This window comes from Gavialis gangeticus, unplaced genomic scaffold, assembly GCF_001723915.1.
Source record: "Gavialis gangeticus isolate Ggan-Ray unplaced genomic scaffold, GavGan_comp1, whole genome shotgun sequence".
NCBI lineage: Eukaryota > Metazoa > Chordata > Crocodylia > Gavialidae > Gavialis > Gavialis gangeticus.
This window is the reverse complement of record NW_017729000.1, coordinates 24,518,660-24,535,108: the sequence shown is the minus strand read 5'-3', so window position 1 is coordinate 24,535,108 and position 16,449 is coordinate 24,518,660. Positions and strand designations below refer to the sequence as shown.

The window sequence follows — 16,449 nt, the reverse complement described above, 5'->3', positions numbered from 1 at the left end:
CTAGTTGCAAAGCTGGGAACTGGTGGACTCCCTCAGGGCCAACTACATTGCTAGGGACAGAGATAAGCATCATGACTGGGATGTCTCTGCTTGCTGCCACAGAGATGAATATGGCATCACCAGTTTCCTTAGGATCTCCCTTGAAGCAAGCAAAAAGAGCCTGTGCCCACCTGACAGCCACATCAGCAATCAGGAACTTGCCTAATGTGTGTAAATTGGGCAACTGCCATCATTTTTACTGGGCAGAAGCAACCAATAGGTCTCAGTGCACAATGCTCCATCTTGAACCCAATAAGCAGGGCTGGAAATGGTCATCTCTTTGGGCTACACCTTGAGCTACCCATAAACCATAATGGAGAAGTTAACATCCCTCAGGCTGTCCTGAAGTGTTAAGGATTAGATAAATCTGCTAACTCTAAGAACTCTAAGCTAAGCACTGGACCAAGTTACCTAGGGAATTTGTGGAAACCCATCACAGGAGGTTTTTAAGAAGAGGTTTGAAAAACACCTTTTAGGGTTGGTCTGACTCCATCTCATCTAAAACAGGGAAAGGACCAGCTGACCTTTTAAAGGACTGGACATTACAAGCTATGGGTATCACAAGATCATCACAATAAAAATGGAAAAGGCTTCTCCCATGCCAGACAGTCAAGTCCCAGCAGACCCTCTCAGCAGTTCAGATGCTGTTTCCTCCACAGATCAAATAAAAGTGATGTTCTGGTGCCAAGCTGGCTTTCCTCAGAGGTACTCAGAGGAGGAAGTGCTTGGCACAGCTCACCTCTGCTGGATCTGAGCGATAGCTGAGATGACACAAGAGGGGAAGTGTGGTCAAGAAGAGCCAACAGGAAAATCAGCCTTGAAAAAAATCCCAGTCCGTTCCCACTCGGGGGAGTGAAGATGTGTCTGAACTTCTATTTAAGCATCAAAAATACTGGCAAGATGCTGAAGTGTGAGCTCTGTCTGGCAAATGGGGGAAGAAACATGTCACACCAGGGCAAATGCCAGTGACTTCAGTGGTGTTACTCTGGATTTACTGGAGTGCAATGAACAGGATCAGGCCTGTCTGGCTGCTCTTATGAATGAAGATGAGAAGAAAGTTACTAAAGATAACTTTGTGAAAATACACTATTAATAGTAATACTATGTATTTCTTTCACAGCTTTCTGTGACTGTCTTGCTCATTGGCAAATGCTAAAAGATTAGGCCTCCCTACAACTGTCTGTGCGTGAGTGTTGTTAAGACTATCAGGATTTTGGTGACATAGGGATACTGAGGCACAAAGGGGTAAAGTGACTTTTCTCAGGCTGCAAATCACACCACTGACAGAAACAGGACTATACCCAAGGAGTCCTAGTTTCTGGGAGAACCAGTAGATGAAGCTCCTTCCCCCAGTTACAAATGACAGATGATTGTAACTCACTGGTTCTCTGCTTTTTAGACTCAAGAACCCCCTCAATAGATGCACAATCCCCTGGGGAAGTGCCAGCTCTCAGTTTTCAATCATTTTTTGGCTATGGAAAAATAATAGAGCAGTTCTTCTGTTGCAAAGAACTTGGAAAGACCACAATAGGGCAGAACAGTTTTGACGCTATGGATTGCTATTTGAAATCTCTGGGTTTATCTTGTGACTCACGTTTGCACGCCTAATGGTGCTAACACTGCATGGTACCCTTTAAAAGCTCTCAAGGCACCCCAGTGCCACAGGACCCTGGCTGAGAATCACTGCTGTCACTGGTGCCACAGCTCCAATGGGCTCCTTGCAAAGGAGCAGGTCCCCATTATTTTTAGATTACTGGTGCATCTTGCACAGGAGCTGCACAGCAAGACTGCAGCTGTACCGGTTACCATGACAACACCATCACTCCTGCTCAAGATGGAGATGACGGGACCAGCAAGGAACGTGAAAGGAGCTGGCATTATCCGTCAGCCTGAAGGAAAGTGATTGGGATTCACCTGAGGCAGCAATCAGTGCCCTGCACACTGGCCTGGCCCCACGGAGCCACCTCCCGTTGTCAGCTCCTTTCATGCCCAGCCTGTGGACTGGCTCAGAATGGACCACACTCTCAGAAAGGGGGCAGATGCTCTGACAGCTGTGTGGGCAGGTGCTGCCCTAGGAAATGCAAGGGATCCCGGGGATACCTCCCCCACAAAGTAGGGGCTGTAGAGGTGCTCCCCACAAGGGCTGCATGTTCCAGCATGCAGCTCGGCAGGGCTGCTGATAGTTTAGGATGCTGGGACTCACCCAAACCTCCTTATTGAGGCTGAGGAGGGCTACACTGTGCTCAAAGTTATGCCAATGAAGTTCAGGCAACCAACTCTGGGTTCCCTTCTAAGAAGTAATGCACTACCCAACCGGTGTATCCCTCCCAGCAGGGAATGGTACATCTTTGCTGTACCCCAAAGAGCCTGGGAAATGTGCTTAAGCAAGGGCATAGCAAAGTCATAGATTCATACACGTTAGGGCTGGAAGGGACCTTGAAAATCATCAAGTCCAGCCCCCTGTCCCAGGGGCAGGAAGTCAGCTGGGGTCATAGGATCCCAGCAACATAAGCATCCAAACATTTCTTGAAAAAGTCCAGAGTAGGTGCCTGCACTTGGAGGGAGTCTGTTCCACGTCTTGGGGGCTTGGACAGTAAAGAAATTTTTTCTTACGTCCAGCCTGAAATGGTCTTGGAGGACTTTATGACCATTGGTCCTTGTTTTACCTTGGGGTGCTCTGGTGAACAGATGTTCTCAGACAGGTTACCTGATTGTATATCCCTTCACCAGGTTAGGCCCCACCTTCAAGGTTTTAAACCACTCCCAGGGCTTCACACAATACCTGTGCAGTAACTCCAGGCAGCTCTGCTTCTTAAAGCCTCATATCCTCAACCCAGGTGTCAGGAAAGGCCAATCCATGCACCCACTTATCCACCACAATACCCTGGCACCCTGTGCTGCTCAGCCTCCTGCCTCCAGCTCTTCCCTGAAACCGTAAGCTCCTCTAGGCAGGGATCATGTCTTCACTCAGGCCTGTAATGCACAAGAACACCTCTGGCCCTGCACTGATGATAATGGCAAGGACTTGAACAACAAGCCGATGGGTTTCAGCTCAGTTCTGAGCACCCATCTGTCCTTCCTTCCGAGTCATTCTGCTGTGCCACAAGGTTTGTACACTTACACGGGGGTTCCCAGCACGACTGGCATTAACTAACCTTCGCCCTGGCAGGCTTAGTGGGAAGCCCAGGAATTGAACGGGCTGTGGTGGCAGAACTCAAAAGGATCCCCTCCTAGTCAGTGCTGAGAAACTCTCAACTGGGCATCCTTAGATAACCCTTTGGGTGCCTTTGATCTCCTGGGCCGTTGGTGCCAGATCAGTACCTTTTCCAGCACCAAGGGAGTAGGGTATGTTCCCGAGTGGCACAGAAGCCAAGCAACATGAGACTGGATGCAACGAGCCCTTCTGGGGTCTTGGGTTTTCCCATCCATCAGCCTCCGAAGTGCTGCTAAAGAGGGATTCCAGTTATTCTGGAAACACAAAGCCTTCTGCAAACCTCAGGTCAGAAGTCCCAAACAATGCTGTATCAAATTGATATTCAGGGACACGTGTGGTGGAGGACAGGGGAAATCAAATACGCTGCATTCTCCTCCCAGCATATGACTAGGAATTGGCACAGGTCCCCACAGAGCCTACCACGTCACCTGAACCCAGCTAAGAGGCCATTTCAAGAGGCTCCTTCTCCCCAGCCCCATCCTCTGCTCTTCTTCCCAGTCTGGGTGCTACACTGTACTTGTGTCAGTTTGTTTTAGTGATCTTGCCACTGGTCAGCGCTGCAGCAGGATCCCTGCAGCAGTCTGTGTTACATCCTTTCGCCCGAGCTGCTTCCTCCCCTGTGCAGTATTCTGCAGCCCTCCCATTTATTACAGCATTGCAATTAGCCCTGCTGACCTCTGAAATCCTCAGCCTCTCTAAGCAGCCATGCATTAAATCCCAGATCCAAGAGTGGAAATAGACTTTGTGAAAGGCTTATGGCCCTATTTATTACATTTCACACATCAGGGATTCTGATTGTACAGCATAATATCCCATTTAATGCATTGCAGTTGTTGCTTTCTCTGCCTCTGTGTTGAAACAGACAGACAGATGGACAGGTAGGAACTGGAGAAGATGGCACTGTCTTGGCAGGTGTCTATTACTGTCTGTATCTTGGGTTGCTAGCGGAGCATGCACACGCACAAGCTAGCAGGGATACTGATCTAAATGAAAGCTAACATGGTGTACTCTTACACGGGTAACTGTACCTACCACGCATTTGTATTCCTCAGAGCAGGGTGTGACGATATGAGCAATCTGTCTGTACAATTTATGGATTCAGTGTGAGGTTATGAACCCTCTGTCTGTAATCTTTAGCAAGCTGCCAACTCCATTTTGAATGTGCAGTCTTTTACCTTCTCTATTGTTTCTTCACCACCATGTTGGAAGGCAACTCCAAAAGGTGATAACGGAGGCCTAACAATAAGCAGAGACAGCCCTCTGCTCACATACACATTAGGCAATTCAAAGACTCAGGTTATGCAGAAGGAGGTTGTCTTTGTCTTGCTATGAACTGACTGCCCAGAGGAGTTTTCCATCTATTGACTGCTCTGTGAAATCCTATGAAATATGAACTTTCATTTCTACCCAGGAGAACTTTTACAGTCTTTTCTCCAATGCCTGATGAGGGTGTTTCTGCTCAAAAGCTTACAATTAAAGATTTTTTTTGCCAAAATCATATTGGTTTAATAAAAGATATCACCTCTACTCTGAGTCCTGATTGCCTCTTGTCAATGAAGTCACCCAGCAGTGGTGGTTACCTGATGAGACTGATCAAGCAGTTACCAAAGAGAGGGACTGGAAGGTTGGCAAAGGCCTGGAGATGGTCTAGTAGTCTCTTCAAGCAAATTTTAGCAGCTTGAGCTGAGAGAGAGTTGCTTATACCAGGACCCTGGATGAGGCAAGGAAAACAGATGCATGCTGGGGGTTCTGAAGAGGCAAGTGAGCAAAAGGAAGCGCATTTAGGGAGTCTGCTGGTTTGCAATGGTTTGTAACCTCCTGCGCTTCATCCTATAAGTGGAAGCAATGGTATGTTTAGAAACTCTGTGCAAAGCCCACATATAGCTGTGTGTGTGTGTTTGCTTCCACCTACCACATGCATCCTGAAGGTCCCATAACCTTGGTGAGCTTCTGGGAAAGGATGTCATTTAAACTACAGTGGGAGCCTGAAGAGTCAAGACACAATCCTGGAGACAGCTGGGCAGAACTGTGTGTTGCAGGTTTCAGGAGAGGATGGGAGATAAAGAACCTGTCCCCAAAAGCAAGCCAAGACAGGCGGGGTGCCTAGGCTTTCTCCAGACCCCAGACACTAAAGCCCCTGGGGATTCAGCAGCCAAGTCCCCTGACTGCACTCTGGTGAGTGGCCAACAGGGGGCACCAAGCTGGAAGCCAACAGGGCACAATGCAAAAGTTCCCCCCAAGAGCAGAAAACTCCCAGGCACAAGAGCTCCTCATCTGTGGTGCATTGGGAAATCAGTGGTGCCCAGGGACTAAGTAAGAGCAAGAAACAGCCTCTCCTCGGGCTAGCGTACCAGACAGCTGCTTGTGCCTAGCATTCAGCCACCGCACACGCATTCATGACAGTAGCTCTCAGCACCATTCCTCGCATGGCTCGCCTGGGGGCTCACAGGCTTTGCTGACTGCAGCACAATGTGGGGATGGAGAACGAGTCTGCATATCAACTGCAGAGCTCCTGGCAAAGCAGGCAACACCATGTATGCATGGCAGCTCCTCGGGGGCTCAGCAAGGAACGTGGGAATGGGATTCTAGGCATTCTTTCTCCTTTAATGTCTTGAAAGGGAAACAGTAAGAAAACCACTAAGCTAAACATCCAGGTAACTAAGGGCCACATCCGTGTAGGAAATCTGCAGCAGGAGTCTCCTGTGCATGTTCCATTTAGAGGATCACACAACAGATCAGTTAGCAGTTCAAACAGCTCAGCTGAGTGGTAGAGCCAAACCAGGGAAGCCAGGGTTTGAGTGTCAGCTCCACAAAGCGGGGCATATGTGGGTATCTCGCTGTACGCACTTATAAATAGATGCACACAGAGGCCCCTGAAGCACACAGTGTACCCCAGGCCCAGTGTTCTCAGGACATCTGTGCACACAAAAACAAACTGAGCATTCCCAGCAGAGGTAGGGGCAGGCCACATAACCCCAGTCAAAGATGTCACCGGTCAAATTAGGGACTGCAGTATCTCTCTACAGGAAATAGCCTTTCCATTGGCATACACTGCAAACTTCCAATCCTACAAGAGGATTTACAGCTGCACATCCCTACTGGCAGAACATGCAAACAATGGAGTCACATACTGCAAAGTGCAGTGCACTCTAGCAGGATGATCCATGAATATGTGTATCTATAGAGGACCAAATCCTGCTTTCATGCCACTGTTTATAGCTCTTACCACAGAAAATATACTTCCCATGTATATCCAAATGCAGAATTTGGTCTGCAGGCTGGGTGCATTTGCTTAGTACCAACCATCAAGTCTCGTCAGGGGCTTGATGAGCGATGCTTCTAGCTTCAGTAACCTGAAACAAGAAGAGAACTAGTAGGCCAGCCCAACAGCCCCCTGGCAGGAAAGACCCACATTCAATCTGCTTTCCCAGAAGAGCTGAACTTTGAGGCTGTGCCTGTTTTTTACCCATGCCTCCCAGCCAGTCCTTGCAAGTTATGAGAGTCAAAGACTAAAGTGACTGACTGCATTCCAGGGAAGGTCAGTGCCTTGGCCAGGCCAGGGACTCTGGCTCTTCTTATAGGTTCCTCTGATAGGTCTGAAGTGTCTTGAGCTATGGAGTCCAGCTCTTTGGTCTGACTAATAAGCTAATTGGGCCAAGTGGTGCAAGGAAGCCAGGTCCACAAACAAGAGCTTAGGAAGTCATCCTTGACTAATACAAATTGCACACATCAGGCCCCTTTCCACTCTAGAGTCTGAAAAAGCAAATCACACATTATTTCATTAAATGAGCTCAACGCACTTTTAATTCGCTCAGTGCCCCAAATGCCAGGCAGAGTAAGGCTTATGCCTTACCTTGCCCCTTCTCTTCCTTGGCCAGAAATACCACACCGACTGGCCCCACTCTGAGAGAGCACAGCCGGCGTTCCCACTGCGGCCCACTGAAGCACAGAATGTGCTCGCAGAAGCACAGGGAGGCACTGCTATTTAATCCGATAGCATGGGTTAGCCTTGTGTTGTCCTAAGTATTTCATCCCCGTTGGGAAATCGAATATTGATGAAGCCATTTGGCCAAACGTGCATGCTAGCCTCAAAAAGCATTTAGACGTTTACAAACTAAACCTGCAGGTCACCCTGATGAGAGTTTTTTCCCCCTGTGCTCATTAGGGAGCTCCCTGCTGCCCCTGATTGGGTCTTGCAAGTAATAGCATAGGAGCCAATTTTCCCACAGCTCTTCTCTCCGCACACGGAAAGGAAGTGCCTGGTGCTCAATGTGCTCAGATCTGGATCCCTTCTGAAACTTCTGACTGCTTCACTCAGGACTGTAAATGAGACAGACTACTGACTCCTTGAAAGTCTGCCTATCTCTATCCTCCAAAAGCTAATCTGGGTTAAAAGATCCTCACATATTTACCTATACAGCAGCTGTTTCAGGTGACCCGTCCTTTAATCGCAGCACGTGAACAGCTATGGGGCAGGGAGGCAGAGCCATTATGCACCTAAACTTTTGCTCTGACCATTAGGTCTGCTACCTCCCAAGTCTGGCAGGGTTCAGTCCATGTACTTACTGACAAAATCCAGGTCACAAAAACAACTGTGACAGTTGGCATTTATTGGCAGGTTTAGGGGAGAAGTCTACAGCAACTAAACTCCTGTTCAGCCTGTGTTGGGGCCCCTCTGGGTCAGAGGTGATGTTGATCATTTCTGAATTAATGTCATGTAACTGCCTCATTGAGAAATAGGGAGACGTGGTACTTGGGCAGGGAATCTCACAGCCCACTTGCTGTAGCAGCAAAGGGGAGCAGCAGTATATAGAAAACTTACTATGCCTGCTCCGTGGGTAAAGACACTTCCTCAGACTACTGCTGTGTTCTTGTGACCCCCTTACACTGGTATTAAACTCACACATGTACAAAATCAAAGGCATATACTTGGCAAACCAACCAAAATCCTGAAGGGGCAAAAACAACTCCAGGAGAGAAGCCAAGGGGCAAAGATCACCAAGAAGGCTCCAGATTTGGCCCCAAACAGACTAAAATGAGGGAAGTTTGACAAGAATGAATAACGAATGATAAGAGGCAGACAGAATGAGAAGGGGAGGAGTGAACAGGAAAGCACAGGTAACTGGCACACCGCTGAGCTCTAGACAGCAAACGAGGTCTCTGGCTTAGATCCTCCTAGCTGATACCCACCCCATCAGTTCTCAAAGCATGACTCAGTTTTTTCCCCTGGACTCTAGTTTCACTCGTCTGCACCCTCAGTACTGAGGCAAGGAGCAAACAGAAAGTACCCACAGTTCAGTCGCCTGTTGCATCTTGTCTCGAGCCTAGAATACAAGGCCTAGATCAGCTGGGGTTCATGCTGGTACAGTTCATGCTGTAGTGGTTCAGTGCCTGGCACGATAGGGCTTGGGTCCTGCAAGTACTGCTCAACAAGTAATAAATGACTACCAACATAACCCATCGACCGTCGCTGTTTCTGTATTACTCATAACTGGAGGTTTTTTTTAAGTGATGGCCACAGACTGAATACAATTCTTTTCAATGTACATGACAAAAAAAAACAACATTTTTTTTTCCTCCTAAAAGATATTATTACAACACAGGGAAGATTTCAAAACATGCCCAGATTGAGAAAACTGAAAGGCTTGTAAGGGCCAGGGAGGCTTTGTGTATAGAAACTCTTCTGCTCTACATGCTGGCATTTGCACATGGGAAACATTTTCACAGGTGTCCCTGCAACACTGCAGTACACAGAGGCCTCTTTTGCCTTCCCACCACTGAGGCAGTTTGCTTACAACTTGCTGCATTTCACTCCATTTGGGAAGTCTGTTTGATTTCCTCGTTCCCATGGAGAAGCCTTCTGCTGTTGTATTTGGCTTTTCACCATTTCAGGGGAGGGTCTAAAAAATCTCCTGAAAAAGCAATCACTATATGTTAGAAAAGCAAAATTGCCGAAACATCCCCGCTTTATTTATACTTTGTAAACTACATGCTGCACCTAATTTGGGCTCAAAATCATCTGATCACAGCTTGGTCTGCACTACACACAGCTCCTTCAAAGGGTAACTTCAGAAAAGGCCCCAGGCCACAACTTGGACAAAGGGAAGGGAAGATTAACTAGCTCTGGTCCATAGGTGGCCAGCACAAGCTAATACATTTTTAAAGTAAATTTAACAGGAAATTCAATGCAAAGCTTAATCAGCTTGAACCAAAGGACCATGAAAATTGCAAGAACCACTTTAAACAAGGAGAATTCCTAGCACAGCATGCCGATTTCCATTTGTGCCCAGTCTATCCCAGCCTCTTCTCCTGGCCCTGGAGTTCCTGGGAATTGCACTAAGTTCACTACAGTTTTGCTGGATGCGAAGTGCACAGTCTTCATGCAGCCAGAAAGAGTTCTGTTGGTACAGTCAGATGGTACAGCACAGAGCATGCTGCAGTCTCTCTCCCACTTGCTGGGTAGTATGTGGCCTGAGCTGCCACACAGGATGTGGCAAAGTGGCCCAATCTGATGAGAAAGGGCAGAGACACAGCAATGATTAAACATGGCTAAGGAGTTTGCCTCCAGGCCTGGCTCCCTGGTTGTAATGGCAACAGCACTCCCTAAAGGAAATAAGGCAAACGAAGTTCTTTGGGTAGATGTGATATTTTTTATTAGACCAACTAAATCGTTGGAAAAAATATTCTTTGCAAGCTTTCGAGCTCAAACACCCTTCTTCAGGCATCCTTCCCTATGCCTGAAGAAGGGTGTTTGTGCCTGAAAGCTTGCAAAGAATAATTTTTCCAACTATTGGTCTAATAAAAGATACCACACCTACCCAAAGAACCTTGTCTGCCTATGTCCTTAGACCAACATGACAACAACCCTAAAGGAAATAGTACATTTTCCATGTGGTTTTCAATGGAGGTATGTGGGACACAAACTCTGCTCCAGGTAGGGCTGCACTGGCAACTGTGAGAAACCCAGGGGTCAAAGCTATTTTGCACAAAATAGGGCAAACCACTGAGCTGTCTGCGATGAAGGCACAGCCCAGCAAGGCAACAGGTTTCAGCAGCAGCAGCGCTCCTTCCAGATCTGCACAGAGGCACTTTCTTTCAGAGGGGCTATTACCCTGGGGCTCCTTCAGCACTTGTCTTGAGTGGGTGTTAGGAACACTTAGTGCTCATGACTGTTATCCCACTGTATATATAACAGTCATTCTGACTGAAATCATAATCACTGCTTGCTCTGAACTAACCCAGCTGGTCTGATAACGGCTGAGATGTACAGCCCTGGCTAGTATCTCCCACACAGGAAAGCAGCCTGGTCCCTCCAGTGCCCTGGCACCAGGGGACCGCTCTATGTACACTTTTGTTCTAAAAGCGTGACCCGTAATTTCCACCATGAGGTGCCCTGACCTGGTGAGAACCACCACCCCATGCAAACAGGGAGGTCAGAGGCAGCAGGCAGCACTTCTTCTTCCCCAGGAGCAACTCGGCTGGACCAGGCTCTCACTTAACCACCATCGTTCCACTGACTTCAGCCGAGCTCCTCCTCTGTCCTGGGGGAAGAAGCAAGAGCAGAATCAGACCCTGTCTGTGAGTCGGGACGGCTGTGCTCAGACAGTGGGAACTGACAAATCCTCCTCCACATGCAGGAGAGAGAATAGGAACCTGATTGAGATGCTGATCGGCTGCCTCATGTCTGCATGCACTTCAGCAATGCACAACAGGGCTTCCCTCTGCATGCTGCTCTGACTATGCCAGCCTCACGCACGCAGAGAGCTCAGATCCTGGAGCTCGCAGTGGTGTGCACTGGGGCCCAGAACGTTCCTGCTGACTACAGGATTTCCTTGCTCTTAAACCGTGGGGAAATTAGAACGCAGCGATTGACTCTTTACTGTGGTGTATGCACGATCTCTTGACTAGACTTCAAGCGGTCTCCAAGTGGTGAATGTGGAAAGCAGAAGCAGCAGCAGCAGCAGCAGCAGCAGCAGCAGCGCACTCCACAAACTGAAACAGGAACTGAGCTGTCTCACCATTCAGGGCTTCCTCACCGGAAGGGGCTTTTTGTTCCAGTGTGCTCAGTGCTGCTGCAGACAAGGAGTTCATAGCTTAGAAGCCACACAGGGAAAGAATTCAAAAAATACTAACAATATACTGCCCCTGTAATCAGCTACTGAAGAGCCTGAGGCACTGGCTTGTATCCTAAGCTACCTTTTATTGCTCCCCTCTGCTGCAGTGGAAAAATTCTGTGCAAAGAATGTGCCATCCAGTCCCAAGGGGAACATCCATGTTCCCAGAATACCCTGGTCTCTCCCCCTTACGCTATGAGAAACCAGAGTTGCACAGCATTGCTCCACCCCTGTGCTGCTCCACATGGCAATGGCATATGGGCCCTCTGGTTCCATAATGTCTAAAGGGAAATTCATACCGTGTTCAACTACTGGGACTTCCCTTCCCAAGGCTGGGAAAGCTTCCGGGAGCTTGGACTGACTGGGTGGGGAACATGGGTAGACACGGAGAGATATAAAGAGCTCCTGAGACATTCCAATAGCTTCTCCTTTATCAATCCCTCATGTAGTCTGTGCTCCAGCTCCCACGAAGCAGCCATCTCGCACTTTGGTTATAACTCTGAAAATTCCCAAAGGTGAAATGGGCTAAAGGTGAAGCTCTGCCTTGTCCTGATTTCAGAAAAGAGTGAGAAGAAGATAAAGGAAGCACCTTGCTCAGACCTGGTCCTAGAACAACCACGCAGGAGGCAATTGGACAAGTGCTAGCCTCAGCAGAAAATGGAAGGCCAGCTAACATACCTGGCCCCAGGGGCTATGACCAAGCCTGAGCTCCCCCCAGCCCCTTGCAGGGGTACCAGGAGCACGTTCTGGACTCTGCCCTTTTCAGCCAACGGGGACATTTACAGCATTTGTTTGTCTTTTTTTTAAACATGAATGTAAACAGGTTTAAACTTTTCAAGAACCCAAGCTTTGTAACCTGAAGCAGAACAGCCTGAAAGGGAAATGGACTGGGAGGAAGACCAAAGCGAACAGGACCAGACGCACCCGTGGGACAAAGAGGTGCGTGTATAAAGTGCTTAGCAGTTCTTGGTAGCTACTGCAATGAAAGCGATAAACAAATACTCATTTGTGGATCTGCATGGCCCAAGCTTGGAGGAAACACTGAAAAGCAAAAAGGCATAGTGATAAGCTCAGGGAAGTGGATTAGGACAAATCCTCAGGTGGCTCAAACAGGTGCTGTCATTGGCTATGGTGGAAGTAGGCAAATTTACACCCCATGAATATCTAGACCATTAACTTTAACCTTTAGCCTTTAATTTAGTACCACAGTGGCAGTATTTTTAACATGTTTGCTTCTAAGTCTGTTCAACCTGGGATTTGTCTAGACTGCAGCCTGCGTGAGATGACTGTCCATCCTAGTCATTAATTTTCAAGGAAAAGTGTGTTGACAGCCTAGCCACCTGCTACACGGCTGCTGTGACAATAGAATCTGGTTCACTACCCCCCATTTTACAAGCCCCCTCCCCAATACAAGCAGCATGGCACCACCCCTACAAATACAGTCCCATAGAGCAGATGCCTTGTCTTCCATTGAGAACTCAGAGGCCACGAAAAAGGAAGGAGTGCTTCGTTGCCAGGGCTGACTGCCATAGACAGCTCCGCTGTTCAGAAAGCTAGCTCACTGGCAATCTGCACCTCGCAGGGTTTATACAGTCCTCTTTCTACTAAATCACTATTTCTGCCAAACAATCACGAGAAATATAAGCCTTTACAGTGTTGCCATGGAGCCATGGAAGTGGAGGCTGGAAAGTAGATTCCTTTGACCAGAAACATTTACCAAAGGAGGCCTGTGCCGTGGCTCCCATGAAAGGACCTGGTGGATCTCAGTCCCCAGTGGGCAAGATGTTCACATCTCACCTGGCTCCTTTGTTGACAGTCTCAATAGAAACAACTCAATGGGTGATGGACTCACCATGGTCTCAGCTCCAGAGGCAGTCCTTCCTGGGATAGCCTGCCTAGCTGCTGCAATGCTCTGGGCCTCCAAAACCGATAACTTAATACTGAATTCATACCCAAAAATGGAACTTTGTGCCAAGGCATTCCCTTCGGGCCTCCCACTGCTCCCTGCCCTTCCAACCAACAATGCATCTCCTGAGTTGGTTTCACCAGAACATAGAAGAAAGAAGGGAGAGCATCTATTATGGCTTCCTGAAGAATCGAGTGGAAACAATCTACCAGGGATCCCTGAAGAGATCCAGGTCTTCTGAGCTTCTCCCTGCCCCCATCACCAACACAAGTATGATGCCTCTCATGTCACAGCGGTTCTGCCTCCGGAGTGGGGCTGGCAGACTCCACCTCCTCTCAGACCATTTGTTCTATTCTATGCACCGACCCAATGAGGGTCCCTGTGAATGGTCCCGCAGTGCTTCTTCTCCGCGCTGTGGGCGCACAGAGTATCTTCCAGGCAGGAACTCGAACTCAGCACTCCCTCCTACCAGAACACCGCAGACCCTGTCTTTAAAAGGAAAAGTACAAAGCCTCAGCACTTTCTTTAAGAGACGCACAACTCCTGGATGTTCAACTAGGTAGAAGAGCAGCCCACTTAAAAACAATACAGCAACCAATTTCCAATGGCAGCCTTCAGTTTGCTCAAAATCACTGGAATCAGTGCCCATAAGCCAAGAAGAAAAGTGTGCACTAGGCAGCCCTAACACAACTCCATAGCCAAGCAATGCTTTCAGCTAAATACCTTAAAGCTGGTCTCCCCAAGAAGAGGTTCTTTTGGGAATCAGTAAGGAGAGGAGGGGATTCCTGGGGGACCAGTGCTATTTTTAAGCTCTGCTGAGTTGTCAAATGAAACATCAGAGCAAGTGGAGTTTCTTACTACAGAAAAGCTTTTGACATTGGAAAGGTTAATGTGGGATAGAAATCAGCCATGTACACAAAGCTCCCTTTACCAGGGGCAGTAGGTTAGAACTTCAATTATTCACCTGTTGGAAAGATGCCTTTGGTTTACAGCTTAAAGCAAAGAAAGGGGTGGGCAGGCGCAAATCTCAGCAACCCAACACTCCCATGGTGCAGGCACTGGCATCCCACAGGGGTAAGTGTGAGAAATGCAGGGCTTGGAAATGGACTGACCTGAGGAGAAGTTCGGAAGGGAAGAAAAGGGGGGTCCTGCCTCAGATCCTCCTCCTCCCACCCCGTGCCCCCAGCTGCAATGGGAATTCTCTGCTCCTAGCAGCTGGGGTCTCACGACTACAACTGACTGCTCCAGCAGCAAGCTACAGTCTGGATGTGTCAAGTTCACTGACGTGATAAAAGATGCCGCTGCCGCAATTCCAAGCAGCAGCCACCAAAACATCTGCCTCAGCCTCTCCTCTGACAAATGCTGGATTTAGCAATAACGCCCCGACCCCCTCGCACACAGCAGTCAGCCTGTGGCCTGCCCTGGGAGAAGCACTCAGTCCTCAGGGGTGCTGTGCTCTCAACTCCAACTGCAATCAAGTGGCAGTCCCCATCTCACTCTCCTCCTGGGCAGTAGGAACCTTCAGGCCTCCCGGCATTTCTCACTGATTCACATATTATAAAAGAAGATACTCAAACGCTGCTCCAGCAAAAGGCACTCTGGATGCAAGTGCAAGAAGGGCCCACCTTTGCACTGACCTAATTAGTTAAGGCCCCAAGAGAAAAATCTTTGATACGCAGCTATAGGTTAGGAGTGAGAGTGGCACATAAAGGGTAGAACGGGGCTCAATCTATGATGAGTACCTGGAGTTATACATGTATCGGCTTCATTGTCACCTAGCATACTGGTTTGCAACCCAGGACCTCACTCAGCTTTTGCACCCCGTGAATTATGCTGCGAGTGGGATGCCAAGAGGTTAAATGGGGAATACTGCGTTCCAGCCCATGTGATCTTTAAACATCTCCAAGAAGCAGCCTGTGTTTTTTTTCCTGTGCTATTTTTCAAAGAAGTCAAAAATGGAAAAATCAAACTGCTCCTTGCTCTTCTTGGGAAGCTGAAAGATACCATAAACCTTCCCTGGCATAGTCCATAGTATCCACTGCGGCTGACACCTTCCAACACCCGCTACCACTAGACAGATTAGCTCTAACTGTGTTATCCCTTGAAGTTGAAATGAACTAGGCAGAATGGATTAAATTAGTCCATAAATCATCCATTTCAAGTGACTACAAAACAATCTGGTTTTGGTTTAAAATAAAGAAGGAGGAGGAAACATCAAAAGAAAAACCCTTATTTTCCTTCTGTAGCAATGCAGTTATCAGGTGAATCATCAATGCCCTCAATATGTAAATAGAAGTTAGTCTGCACCCTCAGCTCAATCCAGTATCATTAACCATGCTAAACTTTCACTGTGCCTCTCCCTGAGGTTTAGCTTGCCAAAATGAGCTGAGGCACGGATCACCTATTCCTTTGGAGCTCCTGGCTGTGCATTTCTGCAATAATACTGCAAAAAAAAATACAGGAGAGGATGATGGGGGAGAGCTGGAATTCTTTAAGACTTCCATGAAGCAAATGGATAATATTCATGATCTCATGGCCTCCTGACATTTCAGCCTCTTAGGATAATCTGATCCTGCACTGGAACACTGGGGACTTTGCGAAAGCAGCTTTCAAGCTTCATTGAGAACTCAGTAACCCAGTTGTAAGCAGAGGCTAGTACAGTAGTAATGGGGAGAGACGTCAGAGGCGAGTCTGGGAACCGCCTCCCGTTTATAGTTATAAGAAAAGCATGTGACAGCAGCCAGACTACAGGCTTCACTGCAGTTTCACCAGAGGTTAAGGTACAAGCACAACACAGCCTTACAACTTCAATTATTTTTCAAACAAATGCGCACAAATCATATGGTGGGTTTTGTACACCAGACTGTAACCCTTCCATGAGAGTGGAAGAAGATGCAGTTACAAAAGCACCTTCAACACCACATAACAGACCCCGGCTGCATAACAGACCCCGGCTGCATAACACTTCCGAGGGAACCTGCTGCAGTCAGTAAAGATCAGCATCACACAGGACATTAGCAGCAATCTTCTGTACATACCTACAGTGCTGCTACCTATCTGGCGTCTGTGTGTGCCAGTGCACATGTGGCCCATATGAGAAAGAAAAACATGCAAAACCAGAAGATTATTTTGGGAAAGGTCATGAAAAAAATTACTCTTAGTTTAGCACAGGCCAT

The 16,449-nt window shown here is 48.0% G+C and overlaps 1 long non-coding RNA gene across 1 annotated transcript; it reads right to left on the bottom strand.

The window, feature by feature from the left end:
- Positions 1–6,272: 6,272 nt before the first annotated feature.
- LOC109290068 lies at positions 6,273–16,213 on the bottom strand. The gene is made up of 3 exons (XR_002095509.1): positions 10,652–16,213; positions 9,049–9,761; positions 6,273–8,577 (listed from the first exon to the last, which is right to left on the bottom strand). It is a non-coding gene; the product is annotated as an uncharacterized LOC109290068 (long non-coding RNA).
- Between the last annotated feature and the right edge of the window lie 236 nt (positions 16,214–16,449).